Source organism: Gossypium arboreum, chromosome 7 (assembly GCF_025698485.1).
Source record: "Gossypium arboreum isolate Shixiya-1 chromosome 7, ASM2569848v2, whole genome shotgun sequence".
Lineage (NCBI taxonomy): Eukaryota > Viridiplantae > Streptophyta > Magnoliopsida > Malvales > Malvaceae > Gossypium > Gossypium arboreum.
Window position 1 is genome coordinate 65,415,031 of NC_069076.1, and position 21,793 is coordinate 65,436,823.

Below are 21,793 nucleotides of genomic sequence, written 5' to 3' on the forward strand. Positions count from 1 at the left end.
TCCATTCTATTTTAACGAGGTTCGCTCAAATATTGAGCATATTGCTCATAAATTCAAATAAACATATACTTGCACTTGTTCATCACATAATCACTTTCACATGTATTTTCATTTAATCAATTTCCCGTTAAACTCATCGGAATAATAACAGATACACAATTGCCTGCACATTTTCCCATTTCCACACTTGTAGCCAAAGCTATCTGCACGCATACGATGCTTTGCACGTAGTACTACACATGTGACCAACAGTCTGGTACACATAATAGCCTGCACTTAGTACTACACACGTGACCTCACCATCTAATACACGTAGTAGCCTACACTTAGTACTACACACGTGATCATAGTTTTCGGGTACGCATAGTAGCCTGCACTTAGTACTACACATGCGACCTCACAATAGATCATTCGTATCGTTTTTATTCCGAAGGTTCAATCGAGAAATTCCTCACTTTTCAACATTTTACTAAATTTTCCGTAATCAATTTAAATTCATAATTTACATCAAATAACCATTTGATAGGCAGCCACATTTCATATGATATCAAAATATAATAACATAAAATGAATCGATAGATTATTTATGTACGAATTTACTCGAAGTGTCAATCTCACTATCCATAGTACCAATTCTCCATTCATAGTATAATAAGACAGAACTCAAATATTAAATCAGCTTTTAAGAATTTACATAACATATATCACATATTTCATATATCACTTGTCATGTATTTTCATTTTCTTGCATTTCGTGTAGCATTCTTTCATGCCATATTTCCACATCATAAATACCATTCCATCAACTTTTCCAATATATTAAATCATAAAATATATGCAATAATAGTAAGAAATATAATTCAAACATAACATTGCATTATTATTATCATACGAACTTACCTCGATCCAGAAACAGCAATTTACCATTTTAGTTCTTAACCTTGTATTTTCCTGATTTAAGCTTGAATCTCGATTTCCTTCATCTATAATATCACATTTAGCCTAATAATTAGTCAAACTATCCATACGGGTCCAAAAATCATATTTTTAAAAATTTTCATTTTAACCCCTAAACTTTTGCATATTTGCACTTTTGCCCCAAGGTTCGAAAATTAAACTTCATCCTATTTTCTTATGTTTTATGACATGATGATCATTTTTCCCTTCTATGGAAACATCAAATTCTCACTCTAACATGTACTTATGACTATTAGGTATTTTTATCGATTTAGCCCTTTTGCTCGTTTTCACTTAAAACCGAGTAGCACAAGTTGTCTAACATAATTTAAAACCTCATATTCTATCATAAAACACCAAAATACACAAATTTCACCTATGGGTATTTTCCAAATATGAACCCTAGGTTGAATTATTGCTAGCATAAGCTAAATCAAGTTACCGGGATTCCAAAAACGTAAAAATCATTAAAAACGAGGCTAGAACGGACTTACAATCGAGATTGGAAGCTTGGAAACCATAGCCATGGAGTATCCCTTGGTATACACGTCCACGGTGAAGAAGATGAGCAAAATTGGCTTTTAATTTTGTATTTTAATTCATTTTACCCCTAAATGACCAAAATGCCCTTACTACTAAACTTTTCAAAAATTCCATTCATGTCCAATATTTCTCCATAAAATTTGAAATTGGTCAAATTCTATTTAAGACCTCTTAATTAATATTTCAAAGCAATTTGATACTAGAAACTTCTAGAATGCAAGTTTTGCAACTTATTCAATTTAGTCCCTAACTTCAAATTAAGCACTTTATGCATAGAATTTCTTCACGAAATTTTCACACAATCATGAAATCATATCATAGACCTCAAAATAATCATAAAATAATTATTTATATCTCGGATTTGTGGTCACGAAACCACTACTCCGATTAGGCCCTAATTCGGGATATTACAATATATATTGGGTTGAGTTTGGAAATTTACCATTTGAAGCTATATATATGTGGATTTTGCTTAAAGCCTTATATATTTGATGTTTTTTTGAATACTAAAATAGGTGAGATTGTTTCACAATTGAATTGTGTTTTTCATAAGTGGTTAAGGTAAGGTAAATTTTTATATTGTATGAACTTACTAATTATTTTATAATACTTACCATGTTACAACTTTATTGTAGATTGTGGACATCCAGAACATACTAATCTGATCAGCAAGAAGAACACACTTTTCGTCTTCCAATTCGGTAGATTTTGACGTTTTGAGTTTGGTTATTTGTAGCATGTACATAGGTTGGATTAACTTATGTAAAGTAGTTGAACTTTGGTATAGTAGTTTTTTATATAAGCTTATGTTTGTGGTTTGATATTTGAAGTATGATAATTGCCAAGTTTGGTGTTTAGTATGAAAATATGTATATGATTTAAATGGTGGCATGAACTGGAAAAGTTTGAATGATGTTATGCATATGAATTAGTAAGTGCTAGTGTTTTTGGCATTGTTGAGTTTGAATATATAAGCATGTGCAAATGGTAGCTTAAGTGAATGCTAAATGGCATTGACAAATGTGAATGAAAACCTTAAAATTGTGATATGTATATGACCTAACTTGTGGTATAAAATGGTTGAGTGATTTGGTTGAAATGGTTAAAAGTTTTAGTATGAATTGTATTTCACTTGATTTTACTGAATTGTAGAGCCATATTAGTTGTAAGTTTAAATGATTATATGAATTGGTGTTTTGGCTTTTGATAAAACGTAATCTATACATATTTTTATCCCATGCTTAGCACATTTATGGATGGTTTCTCCTTAGATTTGGTGAATTCGATGCTCCTAACTCTTTAATTTCATGTTTTATACTTAGGTGAGCATAGGAGAGTAAAAAAAGCGAGAAACTGGCTGAAAACGGAGAAAATGGACCCACATGGGAAATCAACACAGCCTGGCCTTCCACACACAGGTAAGCCACATAGCCGTGTCCATTTGGCAGGATCGAAGCACGACTTACACAGGTAGACTACACGCCCATACTTGTTTAACTGCCTTGACCACGGGCTGGAGCAATCGCACACGGGCGTGTCCTTGTCGAGCCGAAGTATAGTCCTATTCAGAAAAGGCCACTTTTGAGGGCTCTTAGGCATTCAAAAGCCTATTTTAACACCTAAGGAGGCACTTAGAAGGGACACACAGAGTAGGAGGCAAGGAATTACTCAAGGGAAGCCGATTGATCCATCTCAGAAGCCGGATTCATTGTCAAGACTGAAGATCTCCCTTCAATTTCCATTCAAGGGTTTTGGGTTTTCTTATCTTTATTCTTTTGAGATGTTTTCTTTCATAATTATGAACTAAACCCCTTAAATACCTAAGGGGAATGAAACCTAAGACAGATCTTGTTATTATTATCTGAATTGTATGATAAATATTTGACTTGTTCTTAATTATGTATTCTTAATTCTTGTTTTAATATTCCAGGATATTGATTCAAGTTAATGCTCTTATTCAGAGGATGAAAAGTCCCTATCTAAGAGTAAATTTTTCGTAATTAAGCAGAGTTGCTTGCACGCCTAGAGATACGGTGACAAGACTTTGAGGGATTAGGGTGAAACCTAATAAGAGAGTCCATAGATCGAGTTAATGCAACACTAAGTGTTAATTAGAAAGAGATTTCAATTAATCAACCTAGGGTTAGACGTTATTAGTCTCGAGAGAGATAATAATATAACTTAGGGATTTCTATGGATCAAGTCAAATGAATAAATCATCTGATTCAAAGTCAAATAACAAGTGAAGTCTAGGTGGATTTTTCCTTGGGTATTGTCTTAATCAATCGAGTTTTCTCAAAAGCTTTTCCTGTAACACCCCTAACTCGTGACCGACGCCGGTGTCGGACACGAGGGGTTAACGAGACAAATCCTCTTAAAGTACCGACCAATTTGGCATTTCTGGACAGGCTGGAAAACTGCATCACCGTCGCCTTAAAAATCATATCTCGAGTTCCAAAACTCGGAAACTGGTTTCGTAAATTTTCCCTGAATTTAGACTCATATACCCATCCATGGATTTATTTTTAGAATTTTTGGTTGGGCCAATTGGTACAGTTTATTAGTTAGAGTCACCCATGTTACAGGGATTGACTGCTCTGACCTCCGCGCGTTACAACTTGAATATCTTTCTGTACAGGGCTTTAATACTGGTGCCGTTTGTTTCTAATGAAACTAGACTCAAAATGGAATCTGTACATATAAGGCATGACTCCTAATTCTTTCTGGATAATTTATGGTAAATTTTCAAAGTCGCGACAGGGGACCCAGAAATCGTTCTGGCCCTGTCTCACGAGAACTTTAATATCTCCCAGTATACTGCTCATATGGTCGTTTCGTTTCGTCCATATAAAATAGATTCATCAAGGATCAGTTCCATAATTTACTCACTATTTAATTCTACTTCTACTATTTTTAGTGATTTTCAATCTCATCTCACTGCTGCTGTCCGCAACAGTTACTGCAGTAGACTATGCCAATTTCATGAATTTTCCTTGGCCTTAATCATCCATCATACATGACACAAATTATGGCCACCTTAACAAAATTTGAGTTTCTAAGACTCGTGGCTATAGGTTCTAGCATCCCACTCGACGACCACATAGGCCATTTTCACATGGCTTAAAGTTTACAACCTTTAATTCGACAAAATATAATAGCCTATACATGCCAAATGTTCTTCAACAACAAAAAACAATACCACAAGATTTCAGCCGGTGTGATGACTTCAACGACGGTTCCGAGCACGCAACAATACGAGTCCAAGAGACCTAAAATGGGTGACAAGAAAACACCGAGTGAGTTTACAACTCAGTAAGTCATAAGCATTCGTCAATCCACTGATAAAGTTACTACTACATGTACAACAAATGAGGCTAGGTACTCGTCCATATCGAATCTATACCATAATACCTCGGACCTTTCGGTCCAATCTCGTACCAATTCATACATCCACATTTCATATTCTACACAACAAGATAATCGAGGCATTTTTACACATTAACTCATTTTCCAGCACAACCATACAATTTCAATCATCACATAGATTTAAGGCTTACCAAATTCAACCCCAAGCATGAACGTATTACCTATTCGTCATGAGCTCAAGGTGCTTACCCGATCCGCTGTCCATACTCACTCGATGGAGACACACCCTCCATATAATTGTTCGATTGGAGATATTTATATATATATATAGAGTACGCACACACAGTTGCTTAATACTCGATTTCGCACACTTAGTGCCATGCGATTTAAGCCCGCACACGCTGCCATGCCCTTCGAGCTCGCACACTTAGTGCCATATATTTCCAGCATGCACACTTAGTGCCATATATTTCCAGCACGCACACTTAGTGCCAATCTCGCCACCGTACACACGTATTGCCCAGACACTTAGTGCCGAAAGCAAACTTTCTACACATTTCACTATTTCTTTTACATTCAACAATTGTCATCACTCCATACACATACATTTTCATTTATATATATATATCATCCCATTAAACACAATTGCATAAATTTTACAATCATTTAAGCAATATCAAATACGTGCTTAATGACTTACCTCGTGTTGGGTAAAATAGTTCCAAGTCGGCTACTCGATGACCTTCGTCTTTCCCTTGCTTGATTCTCCTTCTTTAACTCCTTGAGCTTAATCAATAAATCACTAGTTTAACCATCTTGCTAAACATTCATAATTCAACTACACATGCATATGTATGCTTGTATATTCGCAACCATTCTTACTAATCGCCCATTTGGTCGATTATACACCTAACCGAATATGCACCAAAAACTTGATTCAACATTAGCTACATACTCACTTTAATGGCCGAATATATATATATATGTACAATGTCAACTAACATCTTTTAATCACCTAATTTCATCTCATGAACATTTAATCAAATTTTCCCAATCTAGCATATATTTTCACATCCATTTGTAACATCATGTACAAACACATATACACATATATCAAAACACAAATTTTACCTATCATGCAACAAGCATAAATCGCACTTATGAGCATGCCATGGCCGAATACATCCCACACCATCCCCCTTTCAATTTTTGGTCATGGTTAAACAAAGAAAACTCCATGTCTTACTCAAGAATGCTAAAAGAAATTTCAAGAGTAGTCAATCCATCATTACATGTATCATCAACAAGCTTCACATTTAGCATGCAATGGCTTTAACACAATATCAACCTTGGCCAAATACCATTTCCATGGCATAACAAGGATTTGAACCATGGGCTAACATGAACATCAAGTTAGCAACTAAAACATGCATGAATCTCATGACACAACCTCAAACATACCTTAATCTTGACACAAGTATGACCAAATCTCCTTCTAGTTCTCTTCTAAACCAAGCATGAAGCAAAAATCCTTCCTTTTTCCCTTAGTATTTTCAGCCAAGATTTTGAGAATGGATGAACAATTTTTTCCTTTCTTTTTCCTCTACTCACGGCAACAAAGGGGGGCATCCATGCTCATTTTTTTTCATTTCTTTATTTTTCTACATAATCCACTAACTAAACATGTTGGAAACATGTTCCCTTGCCCATATTCTTGTCATGGCCGGCCACTCACCTTAGGAAGTGGGTTATTTGACATGCAAGGACAACTATTTTCCCACATGTATTAATAGGCCACCTTACAATTGCCTAGCACATTTCTAAATTTTCTCACATAAGTCCTATTTGATAAAAATTCACTTACTATTAACAAAATCCAAACACGAAATTTTCACACATGCATATATACATATAATGAGCATCAATTATGATGGTTAATTATTATTATGACTCGGTTTGGTGGTCCCGAAACCACTTTCCGACTAGGGTCGATTTAGGGATGTCACAACTCTCCCCACTTAGAAATTTTCGTCCCAAAAATCTTACCAGTAAATAGGCTCGGTATCGCTCTTTCATAGAGTCCTCAAGTTCCCAAGTGGCTTCTTCCATTCCGTGTTTATGCCACAACACCTTTACTAACGGGATTTTCCTATTGCGCAACTCTTTTACTTCACGCCTCATAATGCGAACCGGTTCCTCTTCATAGCTCAAATTAGGTGAATCTCAATCTCGATGGAGCAATTACGTGCGATGGATCGACCTATATCGTCAAGCATCGAGACATGAAAACGCTAGAATCCTTTCGAGCTCGGGGCAAAATTAATCGATATGCGATCGCCCAACTCGTTCGGATACTTCATATGGCCCGATAAACCTCGGACTCAATTTGCCCTTACGACCAAATCTAAGCACCTTCTTCCAAGGTGAAACTTTGAGAAAGACCTTGTCTCCAACCCGATATTCAATATCTTTTCTTTTCAAATCCGCATCGACTTTTGGCGATCCGAAGCGACTTTCAAACTTTCACGAATTACTCGAACTTTTGCTCGGCATCCTTAACCAAATCAACCTCAAGAATTTACCTTCACTAAGTTCACCAGAATAATGGGGTACGGCATTTACGATCGTATAAAGCCTCGTAAGGCGCCATCTTAATACTTGATTGAAAGCTATTGTTGTAGGCGAATTCAATCAAAGGTAAATACCGTTCCCATGAACCACTAAACTCAAGGATGCAACATCTCAACATATCCTCGAGTATTTGAATTATCCGTTCGGATTGACCATCGGTTTGGGGATGAAAAGCGGTGCTAAAATGCAGCTTGGTACCCAAAGCATCTTGCAATTTCTTCCAAAATCGCGACGTAAATCTTGGGTCTCTATCCGACACGATAGAAATAGGCACCCGTGTAATCTCACAATCGAGAAACGTACAATTCCGCTAATTTGTCCATTGAAAAATCCGTGCGTGCGGGGATAAAGTGAGCCGACTTAGTTAGTCTATCGACAATGACCCAAATCGCATCCTTCTTACTCATCGACAATGGCAATCGGATACAAAGTCCATTGTGACTCGATCCCATTTCCATTCGGGTATCATGATCGGTCAAGTAATCCCGATGGCACTTGATGTTCCGCTTTCACTTGTTGACATATCGACACCTTGAAACAAATTGAAATGTCTCGTTTCATACCGTGCCACCAAAATTGGCGTTTGTGTCATTGTACATTTTAGTACTACCCGGGTGGATTGACATTCGACTACAATGGGCTTCATTTAGAATTATCGAAATAAGTTCAATTCTTTGGAACACACAGACGACTTCGAACCTCAAACAATCGTCATCATCAATTTGAAACTCGATTCCTTGTTCGAACACACTCGGCCCTTTTGCAAGCAACTCCTCATCAACTTTCGAGCTTCCCGAATTTGATGAGCCAACAATGGTTTGGCCTTCAATTCGGCTACTAACACATTGTCGGGTAGAATAGACAAGTGTACATTCATCGTCAGAAAGCAAACAAAGGATTTCGACTTAAGGCATCCGCAACCACATTGGCCTTTCCGGTGATAATCAATAACGAGTTCATAATCTTTTAACAACTCGAGCCATCGTCTTTGTCGCAGATTTAAGTCTCTTTGAGTCATCAAATATTTGAGACTTTTGTGATCCGAATACACTTGGCACTTCTCACCAAATAAGTAATGTCGCCATATCTTTAAGGCGAATACGATGGCAGCCAATTCGAGGTCATGGGTTGGATAATTTTTCTCATGTGGCTTTAATTGTCTCGACGCATAGGCCACAACTCGACCTTCTTGCATCAATACACAACCTAACCCAAGTAGGGAGGCATCACTATAGATGACAAACTCTTTGCCGATTCGGTCAGTATTAGAACCGAGCTTTAGTCAAATGGGTTTTCAATTGGTCGAAACTTTTCCGACACTTTTCCGTCCATTCAAATTTGACATCTTTCTCAAGCGCTTTTGTCATGGGTGTGGCTATCATCGAGAATCCTTTCACAAACCGTCGGTAGTAACCGCAAGCCCCAAAAGCTCCTAACTTCGGTAACATTCCTTGGAGGTTTCCAATTGACTATGGCTGAAATTTTGTTCAGTCCACCGACACCGTCACGGACACCACGTGCCCCAAAAAGCTAACCTCTTTCAACCAAAATTCACATTTCTTGAACTTTATGTATAATCGCTTATCTCGTAAGATTTGCAACACTAGCCTCGGTGTTCAAAGATGTTCGGTTTCATCTTTCGAATAGACCAAAATGTCATCGATAAATACAACTACGAACCGATCCAAGTATGGCCTGAAAATTCTATTCATTAAATCCATAAACACCGCAGGGCATTAGTGAGCCCAAACGGCATCACCAAGAATTCAGTAGTGACCGTACCTCGCTTCTAAAAGCGGTTTTGGGTATGTCCGATTCTCGGACCCTCAACCGATAGTACCCGACCTCAAATCTATCTTTGAAAACACCGAGGCTCCCTTTAATTGATCAAACAAATCGTCAATTCGTGGCAATGGATATTTATTCTTTATCGTCACTTTATTGAGTTGACGATAGTCGATGCACAACCTCATGGTTCCGTCCTTCTTCTTCACAAACAATACAAAAGCGCCCCATGGAGAAAAACTTCGGTCGAGCGAAACCTCTATCCGTCAATTCTTGCAATTGAACCTTCAATTCCTTTAATTCCGTTAATGCCATACGATACGGGGCTATTGAAATCGGCGTAGTACCGGTACAACTTCGATGTCAATTCCACTTCTCGAACCGGTGGCAATCCGGTAACTCCTCGGAAAAACATCTGAATATTCACAAACCACGGTACCGATTCGAGTTTCCTTTCCGTCTCTTTACTCCCAAACACATACGCAAGGTATGTTTCACACCCTTTTCACATATCTTCGACGGTCATAGAAGATATTATTGTCGCACTCCTTTTAAATCAAGAGACTCAACTCGGACTACCTCATTATTTGCACTCCTCAAATTAATGGTTTTCCTTTGCAGTCCACCACTTGCATCATGTACGGTCACCAATCCATACCAAGAATAACATCGAATTCATGAAATGGTAGAAGCATCGGATCGGTGGAAAACAGATTCTCGAATTATTAGGGGCATCTCTTGCACACTTTATCAACAAGCACGTATTGACCCAAAGGGTTTGACACTCGAATTACGAACTCAAGAGACTCAACGGTAGAGTCTTCTTTGGATGCTAAGGTTTCACATACATATGAGTGAGTAGAGCCGGGTCAATCAATGCAATCACAATAGTATCAAAGAGAGTAAAAGTACCAGTGATAACGTCGGGGAGGATGCCTCCTCTCGTGCGCGGATGGCATATGCTCTAGCAGAGCACGGGTCTCGGATCGGACGGCCAGATTAGAGGCTCCTCTCGATTACCACCCCTACCTCCAGAGATTCTCGGGGCCTACCTCCACCGTCGTTCCACTAGGTCTTGCACCTTGCGTCTTATTCCTCTCATCTAGCTCCGTGCAATCTCTAATGAAGTGGTCCTTGAACCGCATCCATAACAGAGCCCTATTAATGCACTTACCCCAACATTCACCTAGGTGTCGTCTTCCACATTGGGGCATTCAGGTCTCTCTTGACGATTATTGCCCACACTAGCTACTGAAGTAGCTCGAGTCCGTCAATGGTCGGGCTCTAATGGAAATTCCCGCAGTCGTCCTCGACTTACTGGTGTCCTCCCTGAACCTCTTTACAGCCGAGAATGGAGCTTTACTCGTCGATCTTTTACGGTAATCTCTTGCTTCAAATTCAGCCTTCTTCTTCTCCTCCCAAGTTCTTCCGCCTTGCGTGCTCGTTCGACTAGTGTCACGAACTCCTTTATCTCCAAAATTCCCACTAGTAACTTTAACTCTTCATTCAATCCTTCTTCAAATCTTTTGCACATCGCAACCTCATCAGCCACACACTCCCGAGCATACCGACTAAGTCTTACGAACTCATGTTCAGATTCGAGATCTGATCATCCGGCCTTGCTTGAGTTCCAAGAATTCCTTACGCTTCGATCGATGAACCGTTGACTAATGTATTTCTTTCAAATTGGATTGGAAGAAATCCCAAGTAACTCGTTCATTTGGGACTATGGAAATTAAAGTCCTCCACCAATAGTAAGTGAGTCTCGCAACAAGGATATAGCACACTTAAGACATTCGTCGGTGTGCATGACAGCTCATCTAACACTCTAATGGTGTTATCGAGCGAACTCGGCCTTTTCGGCATCATCAAGAACTATGGCCTTGAACTCCTCGGCCCCACGCTTCCTAATCAAGTCCACGGTGGTTTACTCAGCCTCACAGGATCGATGAATCGGAGGCATTGCGGGCTCTTGGGGTGGAGTATTTAAATTCGGAATGGTTGGACAGCCGGGTTGGTTCGGGCATATTATGCGACCCACTCATTCATCATAGTGAAGAAGGCTTGTTTCGCCTTCATTTTGATTATTCGCGGATGACCGAGGCTCAACAGGCGGTGTCCCTTGCGCAGGAGCAGCCGCTACACTTTCAACGTCATCTCGCCAAGGGTCTCTCTACCCCGTGTTCCATCGCTAATCAAAACAAAAATTTCAACCGTCAAGTCATTACATTATTAAGCACTATCAATTTGGCATGTATAGCTAGACTCACACGCGCTATGGTAGTCCTAGAACCGACTAAACCATAGCTCTGATACCAATAAAATTGTAACACCCTAACTCGTGACCGACGCCGGTGTCGGACACGAGGGGTTAACGAGACAAATCCTCTTAAAGTACCGATCAATTTGGCATTTCTGGACAGGCTGGAAAACTGCGTCACCGTCGCCTTAAAAATCATATCTCGAGTTCCAAAACTCGAAACTGGTTTCGTAAATTTTCCTGAATTTAGACTCATATACCCATCCATGGATTTATTTTTAGAATTTTGGTTGGGCCAATTGGTACAGTTTATTAGTTAGAGTCACCCATGTTACAGGGATCGACTGCTCTGACCTCCGCGTGTTACAACTTGAATATCTTTCTGTACAGGGCTTTATTACTGGTGCCGTTTGTTTCTAATGAAACTAGACTCAAAATGGAATCTGTACATATAAGGTATGACTCCTAATTCTTTCTGGATAATTTATGGTAAATTTTCAAAGTCGCGACAGGGGACCCAGAAATCGTTCTGGCCCTGTCTCACGAGAACTTTAATATCTCCCAGTATACTGCTCATATGGTCGTTTCGTTTCGTCCATATAAAAATAGATTCATCAAGGATCAGTTCCATAATTTACTCACTATTTAATTCTACTTCTACTATTTTTAGTGATTTTTCAATCTCATCTCACTGCTGCTGTCCGCAACAGTTACTGCAGTAGACTATGCCAATTTCATGAATTTTTCCTTGGCCTTAATCATCCATCATACATGACACAAATTATGGCCACCTTAACAAAATTTGAGTTTCTAAGACTCGTGGCTATAGGTTCTAGCATCCCACTCGACGACCACATAGGCCATTTTCACATGGCTTAAAGTTTACAACCTTTAATTCGACAAAATATAATAGCCTATACATGCCAAATGTTCTTCAACAACAAAAAACAATACCACAAGATTTCAGCCGGTGTGATGACTTCAACGAAGGTTCCGAGTATGCAACAATACGAGTCCAAGAGACCTAAAATGGGTGACAAGAAAACACCGAGTGAGTTTACAACTCAGTAAGTCATAAGCATTCGTCAATCCACTGATAAAGTTACTACTACATGTACAACAAATGAGGCTAGGTACTCGTCCATATCGAATCTATACCATAATACCTCGGACCTTTCGGTCCAATCTCGTACCAATTCATACATCCACATTTCATATTCTACACAACAAGATAATCGAGGCATTTTTACACATTAACTCATTTTCCAGCACAACCATACAATTTCAATCATCACATAGATTTAAGGCTTACCAAATTCAACCCCAAGCATGAACGTATTACCTATTCGTCATGAGCTCAAGGTGCTTACCCGATCCGCTGTCCATACTCACTCGATGGAGACACACCCTCCATATAATTGTTCGATTGGAGATATTTATATATATATATAGAGTACGCACACACAGTGCTTAATACTCGATTTCGCACACTTAGTGCCATGCGATTTAAGCCCGCACACACAGTGCCATGCCCTTCGAGCTCGCACACTTAGTGCCATATATTTCCAGCATGCACACTTAGTGCCATATATTTCCAGCACGCACACTTAGTGCCAATCTCGCCACCGTACACACGTATTGCCAAGACACTTAGTGCCGAAAGCAAACTTTCTACACATTTCACTATTTCTTTTACATTCAACAATTGTCATCACTCCATACACATACATTTTCATTTATATATATATATCATCCCATTAAACACAATTGCATAAATTTTACAATCATTTAAGCAATATCAAATACGTGCTTAATGACTTACCTCGTGTTGGGTAAAATAGTTCCAAGTCGGCTACTCGATGACCTTCGTCTTTCCCTTGCTTGATTCTCCTTCTTTAACTCCTTGAGCTTAATCAATAAATCACTAGTTTAACCATCTTGCTAAACATTCATAATTCAACTACACATGCATATGTATGCTTGTATATTCGGCAACCATTCTTACTAATCGCCCATTTGGTCGATTATACACCTAACCGAATATGCACCAAAAACTTGATTCAACATTAGCTACATACTCACTTTAATGGCGAATATATATATATATGTACAATGTCAACTAACATCTTTTAATCACCTAATTTCATCTCATGAACATTTAATCAAATTTTCCCAATCTAGCATATATTTTCACATCCATTTGTAACATCATGTACAAACACATATACACATATATCAAAACACAAATTTTACCTATCATGCAACAAGCATAAATCGCACTTATGAGCATGCCATGGCCGAATACATCCCACACCATCCCCTTTCAATTTTTGGTCATGGTTAAACAAAGAAAACTCCATGTCTTACTCAAGAATGCTAAAAGAAATTTCAAGAGTAGTCAATCCATCATTACATGTATCATCAACAAGCTTCACATTTAGCATGCAATGGCTTTAACACAATATCAACCTTGGCCAAATACCATTTCCATGGCATAACAAGGATTTGAACCATGGGCTAACATGAACATCAAGTTAGCAACTAAAACATGCATGAATCTCATGACACAACCTCAAACATACCTTAATCTTGACACAAGTATGACCAAATCTCCTTCTAGTTCTCTTCTAAACCAAGCATGAAGCAAAAATCCTTCCTTTTCCCTTAGTATTTTCAGCCAAGATTTTGAGAATGGATGAACAATTTTTTCCTTTCTTTTTCCTCTACTCACGGCAACAAAGGGGGCATCCATGCTCATTTTTTTTCATTTCTTTATTTTTCTACATAATCCACTAACTAAACATGTTGGAAACATGTTCCCTTGCCCATATTCTTGTCATGGCCGCCACTCACCTTAGGAAGTGGGTTATTTGACATGCAAGGACAACTATTTTCCCACATGTATTAATAGGCCACCTTACAATTGCCTAGCACATTTCTAAATTTTCTCACATAAGTCCTATTTGATAAAAATTCACTTACTATTAACAAAATCCAAACACGAAATTTTCACACATGCATATATACATATAATGAGCATCAATTATGATGGTTAATTATTATTATGACTCGGTTTGGTGGTCCCGAAACCACTTTCCGACTAGGGTCGATTTAGGGATGTCACATTTCCCCAATTTTCTCTCTGTGCATCCTTAGTTTGGTTAATTAGTTTAGATAAACAAACCCCTTAATTTTTAGGCTAGATAATAAAAAGGAAGTAATTACTAGTACTCTTGGTTCCTTTGGGTTCGACAATCCGGTCTTGCTAAAGCTATACTACTGTTTGATAGGTACATTTTCCTTCATTGTGATAATAGTTAGTTTCAAGAACGATTAATTATAAATTTTTAAAACTTGTCGCGAATATCAGGTATCAAGTTTTTGGCTCCGTTGTCGGGAACTAAGATATTAGGAACACTCGATTTTTATTACTTTAGCCATTTTACTTTATTTGCAATTTAAATTTTTATTTTCTTTTTGAATTTTTCTTTTATTCGTTCCAGGCAGGTTTTTATAGCGTATGACTTGAAGAAACCCGTCGGGACCATTACTGTTTGATAGTGAGATCGATCACACAGTTCACAGAAACTGAAGAGAAATAAGGTGAAGTTTACAATACACAGAAGAAGAGGAAGAGGACGAAACTTCAACCACAACCTAGGATGTACCACCCCTAACCCGTATCCGTCGCCGAAATAGGGTTACAGAGTGTTACCAGTACATACAAAACATTTACAGATTAATCGAAACAATACTATTCACTTTTTGAGATCATATATATATATATATATATATATAACGACCTTTATTTGGGCCCTCGAAGCCCAACATGAAGGTTAAAATCAAGTTTGAGCTCAACTAATTTCTCATAAAATTTTTCGCTTAATTTTTTTTTTAATTTTACTTGTGAACAGTACCCACACGCCTGTGTGATTAGGCCGTGTGGATTCCACACGCCCGTGTGGCTTGGGACATGCCCGTGTCCCTTGTCCATGGAGCTTTTTGTTTATGACATCATCATCAATTTAAGGGCACACGGCCACATCGCACGCCCGTGTCCTAAAGTCGTGTTCCATATACGGCTGAGACACACGACCGTGTCTCTGCCTGTGTGGTCAATATCTAAGCTATTTTCCAAGCTTTGGTCAACCTTAATCTTTTACACACTTATACAAATTCAAAAGCATATAACATGGTAGTTGTGACAGCCCAAAATTGACCCTAGTCGGAATGTGGTTTCGGGACCACAAAACCGAGGCATAAAAATAATTTGATATTTATTTTGATGCCTATAATATGTGTTAACTCATGTGTGACATTTTTTATGCTTTAATTTAGAGTTATAAATGTGAATTTCACTAGAAAGGACCTAGTAGTAAACTTTAAAAGTATGAGGGGGAAATGTGTGATGACTAGTTGATCATGCATGCAAAAAATGAGGGGTTTGCATGTCAATTTCCCCTTTTATTAGCTAATGGCCGGCCATGACAAAGGATGATGGGCAAAACATGTCATAGACATGTTTTGTTGGTGCATCATGGGTGGAAAAATAAATTAAAGAGCATGGGCAAAGAAAGAAAAAAAAATGGTCTCATCCATGCTCCCCCCCTTACCATGAATGGAAGGAAAGCAAAGAGAAAAAAAAATTGTTCATCCTTTTTCACTCCTTTTTGGCCGAAAATACTAAGGATAAGGAAGGAGTTTTGCTTCATGCTTGGTTTGGAAGAGGATTAGGAAGGGGTTTGGCTATGCTTGCATCAAGATTAAGGTATGTTTGAGGTTATGCCATGAGATTCATGCATGTTTTTAGTTGATAGCTTGATGCTCTTATTAGCCCATGGTTCAAATCTTTGTTATATCATGGGGATGGTATTTGGCCAAGGTGGATTTTGTGTTAATGCCATTGCATGTTAAATATGAAGCTTGCTAATGATATATGTGATGGTGATATGAACATTCGGCCATGGTAGAGGTTAAAGAAAAATGGTGGTAATGTTATATATTTTGGTAAGCATGTTAAATGGTTTGAGATTTGAACTAGTCATCAAATTCTCTAGGTAGCCCATGCTAAGAATTTTGACTTTGGGATGACTAGAACTTTTGGCCATGGTACCTATTGAGGATTTAGGTTTGTGTTTCATGTTAAATTGGATGTGTCGTGATTATTGATATATGTGTACATGAGCATTTGAATGATACCCGGGCTAAGTCCCGAAGGCATTTATGCTAGTGATTATATCCGGCTAAGACCGAAGGCATTCGTATGAAGTTGTTATATCCGGCTAAGACCAAGGCATTCGTGCGAAGTTGTTATATCCGGGCTAAGACCAAGGCAATTGTGCAAGTTACCAAATCCGGGTTAAGACCAAGGCAATTGTGCTTGTGGTTATATCCGGTTAAATCCCGAAGGTACGTGATTCGGAAGTGAGCAATCTTGCTGTAAAAATTTCAGTTTATACACTTGTGAAAATTCCAGCAATGAGGTATGTTTGTATGTGCTTGAATTAGTTGAGTCCTTACTAGTAAGTATTCGCTCAATTGATAAACGAGCAACCGGCCTTTGGCTAAGTTGTTCTTTTGTGTATAAACATAAGGGCCGGTAATGTGAAGTAAGTATGATTATGAGAATGTGTATTAATAAAGTGATTCATTTAGTTATGTAATGTAATACTTTAGTCAAAGCTGATTACATTACTTGAGACTTACTAAGCATTAAAATGCTTACCCCGTTGCTTTGGCTCTCTGTTTTATAGATTTTGCTCGTTAGCTATCGGATTCGGGATCATCGAAGTTGAAGTCATCCAAACTATCAAAGCCCCCATTTTGGTACAATTTTGGTTGAACTTTGAAATGGCATGTATAGGACTACCCTTTTGTTGTAGGTCATGTACCTTTCGGTTTTGTGTAAACTTGGGTAGCCATGCGAAAATGGCTTATATACGTTTTTAGCATAGTACTATAATCGTTTGTATGTTGATCATTATGAGGTATGGAATTGTTTTGAAATGATTAGCCATTGGAATGGTTAATCATGATCACACTTTGTGCTATGTATGCAAAAAGGGCCAATTGAATCATGGAAATCATGAAATAGGTAAAGCCTACCTTAAAGGCTGATGTTGTCAGCAGCAGTGATGTGGATGTGAAAAATCACTGAAAATAGTAGGAAAGGTATTAAATAGTGAATAAATTATTTAAATGAACCTTGATGAATCTACTTTCATATGGAAGAAACGAAACGGTCATATGAGTTATATGTTAAGAGATATTAAAGTTCTCGTGAAACAGGGCCAGAACGGTTTCTAGATCCCCTATTCCGACTTTGAAAATTCATTATAAATTAACCAGAGATAATTATGAGTCATGCCATATATGTATAGATTCCTCTCTGAGTCTAGTTTCTATGGAAACAAACGACATCAGCATTGAAGCCCTGTACAGGGAGATATCCAATTCGTAATGCGTGAAGGTCAGTGTAGTTGAACCCTGGATTAGGGGAGACTTTAACTAATAAACTGTACTAATTGGCCCGACCAAAAATTCCATAAAAAATATGTTGATGGACTTATGAGTCTAGTTTCAGGGAAAATTTACAAAACTGATTTTCGAGCTTTAAAACTCAAGATATGATTTTTAAGGCGACAGTGATGCAGTAACCAGCTAGTCTGGAAAATTTTTTTTATGGACTGTGAAAACAATTAAGTTAAGTCTGTGTGCACCTTGTGTTCGACTCCGGTAACGGACTCGGGTACGGGGTGTTACAGTATTCATTTAATGATTAAACATTCTCAATTAAACTAAAAACATAGCATTTGTATGTCATCATACATGTGTCTCTCATACTCATTTTACCTTGTCTATTATGGTACCACTTATATTTTTATACCATGATTATCATCTTACCAAATATTTTCAGCTTAATCATCAAGCATTCATATTTAAAGCTAGATCATATCTTTATAAAATACCACATTTCAGATGCACAGAATAAAATACTTGCCTCAGACATTTCAATCCAACTTCATACCCAACAAGCATCATATTGAAACTAGTCATATATATACATGTCATGATATGTATCATTCTCATACTGTTTTCTTATAAACATATATCATTTGTTTTCCTCCTCCTCCTCCTCTCCATTCCACATCCTTAACGTATATAACATTCTTGTAAGTACAATTTCACAATTTACTTATTAATGCTCACATCAAGCTGTTCACACGAGTCATAATCACTCAATTATTTAAAATTCGAGCTATAGAGCTCCAAATTAAGATCCGTAAATTTTCCCTGAAATTAGACTCACATATCATTCCACCATAAAATTTTCAGAATTTTTGGTTCAGCCAATTGGTACAGTTTATTCATTTAAGTTTCCCCTGTTTCACTATCTGATAGTTCTGACCTCTCTTCACTAAAAATTAATTATATCATAGTACAGAACTCAGATAATGTTCTAATTGATTTATATTGAAAATAGACTCATTAAGGATTCTAAGCATATAAATTTGAGCCTCTAATTAAGTTTCTCCAATTTTTGGTGATTTTCCAAAGTTAAAACAGGGGAACCCGAATTCATTCTAACATTGTCTCAAAAAATTTATTATATCTCATAATTTACAATTCAATTGCTTACACCGGTTTTTTTTATAAGAAGCTAGACTCAATAAGCTTTAATTTCATATATTATTCATTCTCTAATTCGATTTTTACAGTTTATGGTGATTTTTCAAATTCAACCTACTGCTTCTGTCCAAAACTGTTTTAGTTCAAGATCTTTATTACCATTTTTCCTCTAAATTTCACAGGTCATATAATTCAGTCCTTGCTCAATTAGCCCATCTATTAAGCTAATTTTTCTCAATTAACATTTTATTCCATCATTCTAAACTATTACACAACCTTTGAAAATCATAATTTTAACAATAAACCTTAATTCACAACTTTTCCACAATTAGGTCCTAAAATCAATTTCTATTGAAATTACTTGATAAAATCATCAAACAACAAAATCAAAGCTTCAAATTCATTTTATTTCATCATAAATAGCTAACACTTATCATTGATAGCTTTTAATTTTGTTCATAAAATCAAAAACTAATGAATTAAACAGTTGGACCTAATTGTAAAAGTCATAAAAATATAAAAATCTCAAAGAAAAGGGCAAGAATTGAACTCACAGATGTCAAAGTATCAAAAACCAGCAGCTTTCAGACTTCCCATGGCGTTTTTGCTGAAGAAAAATGATGATATCTCTAGATTTTTCAAATTTGTCTTGTTTTATATGTTTAATTTGCAAAATTTCCCATTTTGCCCTTGTTTCTCCTTGTCTTTTTTGCTGATTTTCTTGCCCAACCGTCCAGCCCATACAATTTGGGTTCAATTGTCTTTCAAATCCCTCCTTTTTAATCACTTAAACTATTTAATCACAATTTAATAAATTTTACACTATTTTCAATTTAGTCCTTTTTAATTAATTGACTAACCAAACATTAAAATTTTCTAACGAAACTTTAATACTAACTTAATAACACTTCAAAAATATTTATAAAAATAATTATGGCTCAGTTTATGAATCCGAGGTCTCGATACCTCGTTTTCAACCCAATTTACCTGATTAATTCTTTTAAAATCGTAAAATTCACTAATTAAAATAATTCTTTTAAGTTCGCGCTTGGCCTATAATTATTATTTGTTAAAATTTTTAAACTTACTAGTTGGATTTAGTGATCTCGAATCATTTGCTTTCGACACCACCGAAAAATTTGGTCATTACATAGGAGATGGTGAAAACCGGAAAATTAAGCTACTGCGCAATTACCATCGATCCAAGAATCGTAATCCTACTCCGCGTGCTATGTATGATTATGCTAAACCTTCTTTAACAGTAAATGAATCGAGCATAGTTAGGCCTGTTGTTGCTGTGAATAATTTTGAACTGAAACCTAACACCATTCAAATGATCCAACAGTTTGTTCAGTTTGATAGTTTGCAGGACGAAGACCCAAACACTCATTTGGTGAATTTCTTAGAATTTTACGACACTTTTAAAATCAATGGCATTTCTGATGATGCCATTCGCCTTCGGTTATTCCCTTTTTCATTGAGGAACAAAGCTAAACAGTGGTTGAACTCATTACCACGAGGGTCAATCACTACTTGGGAACAAATAACTGAAAAGTTTTTATTAAAATATTTTCCGCCAGCTAAAACGACTAAATTACATAATGATATCTCTTCTTTTGTGTAGATGGATTTAGAAACACTCTAGATACATGGGAGAGATATAAGGACCTTTTGCGAAGATGCCCTCACCATGGGTTACCACTCTGGCTACAGGTTCAAACGTTTCACAATGGCATGAATCCTTCACTAGACAGATGATTGACGCAGCTGCTGGTGGAACTATCAATAATAAGACACCTAAGGATGCTTATGAATTTATAGAAGAGATGTCACTGAATAATTATCAGTGGCAAGTCATAAGGACAAAGCCAACGAAAATAGCCGGCGTTTTTAACGTCAATTCGGTCACCATGATCTCTAATCAGGTAGAACTTTTGAATAGAAAAATTGACGGTTTTCTTGGTTCTTCACAGGTTCACCCAGTAATGCAGTGCGAAGCAAGTGGAGGTGGATCAAGCAATTCAGAACACCCACCCTATGGCCACAACATGGAGAACGAGCAGTTAAATTACATGGGTAATAATCCTCGATCTCAAAATAATCCTTATAGTAATACTTACAATGCAGGTTGGAGGAACCACCCAAATTTCTCATGGGGAGGCCAAGGGAATCAGAGACCACCACCTCCAAGCTTCCAACAACCACCCTACCAACAAGAGAAAAAGCCGAACCTTGAGGAGATGCTAACAAAATTCATCTCAGTGTCAGAAACTTGTTTTCAAAATACCGAGATAGCACTTAAGAATCAACAAGCTTCGATCCAAGAGCTCGAAACACAGATAGGACAGCTCACCAAATTAATATCTGAACCCAACCTAAAAGAACACGTAAAAGCAGTTACACTAAGGAGTGGGAAAGTGTTAGCTGAATCTGAAAAGAAGCCACCACAAGAAGCTGACAGAAAGGAGGTCGAACCCGAAAACAATGACAATCTAATGCCAAAAGAATATAAACCACCAATCCAATACCCAACAAAGTTGAAGAAAGACCGCATGGATGCACAATTCGGTAAATTTCTTGAACTTTTTAAACAACTGCATATTAACTTACCTTTTGTTAAAG

General features: G+C 37.3%; 1 non-coding gene across 1 annotated transcript; it reads right to left on the reverse strand.

Annotated features, from left to right (window-relative positions):
• Positions 1–20,763: 20,763 nt before the first annotated feature.
• On the reverse strand, positions 20,764–20,868 carry LOC128295661 (small nucleolar RNA R71). The gene has a single exon (XR_008286221.1). It is a non-coding gene; the product is annotated as a small nucleolar RNA R71 (small nucleolar RNA).
• Positions 20,869–21,793: the final 925 nt, after the last annotated feature.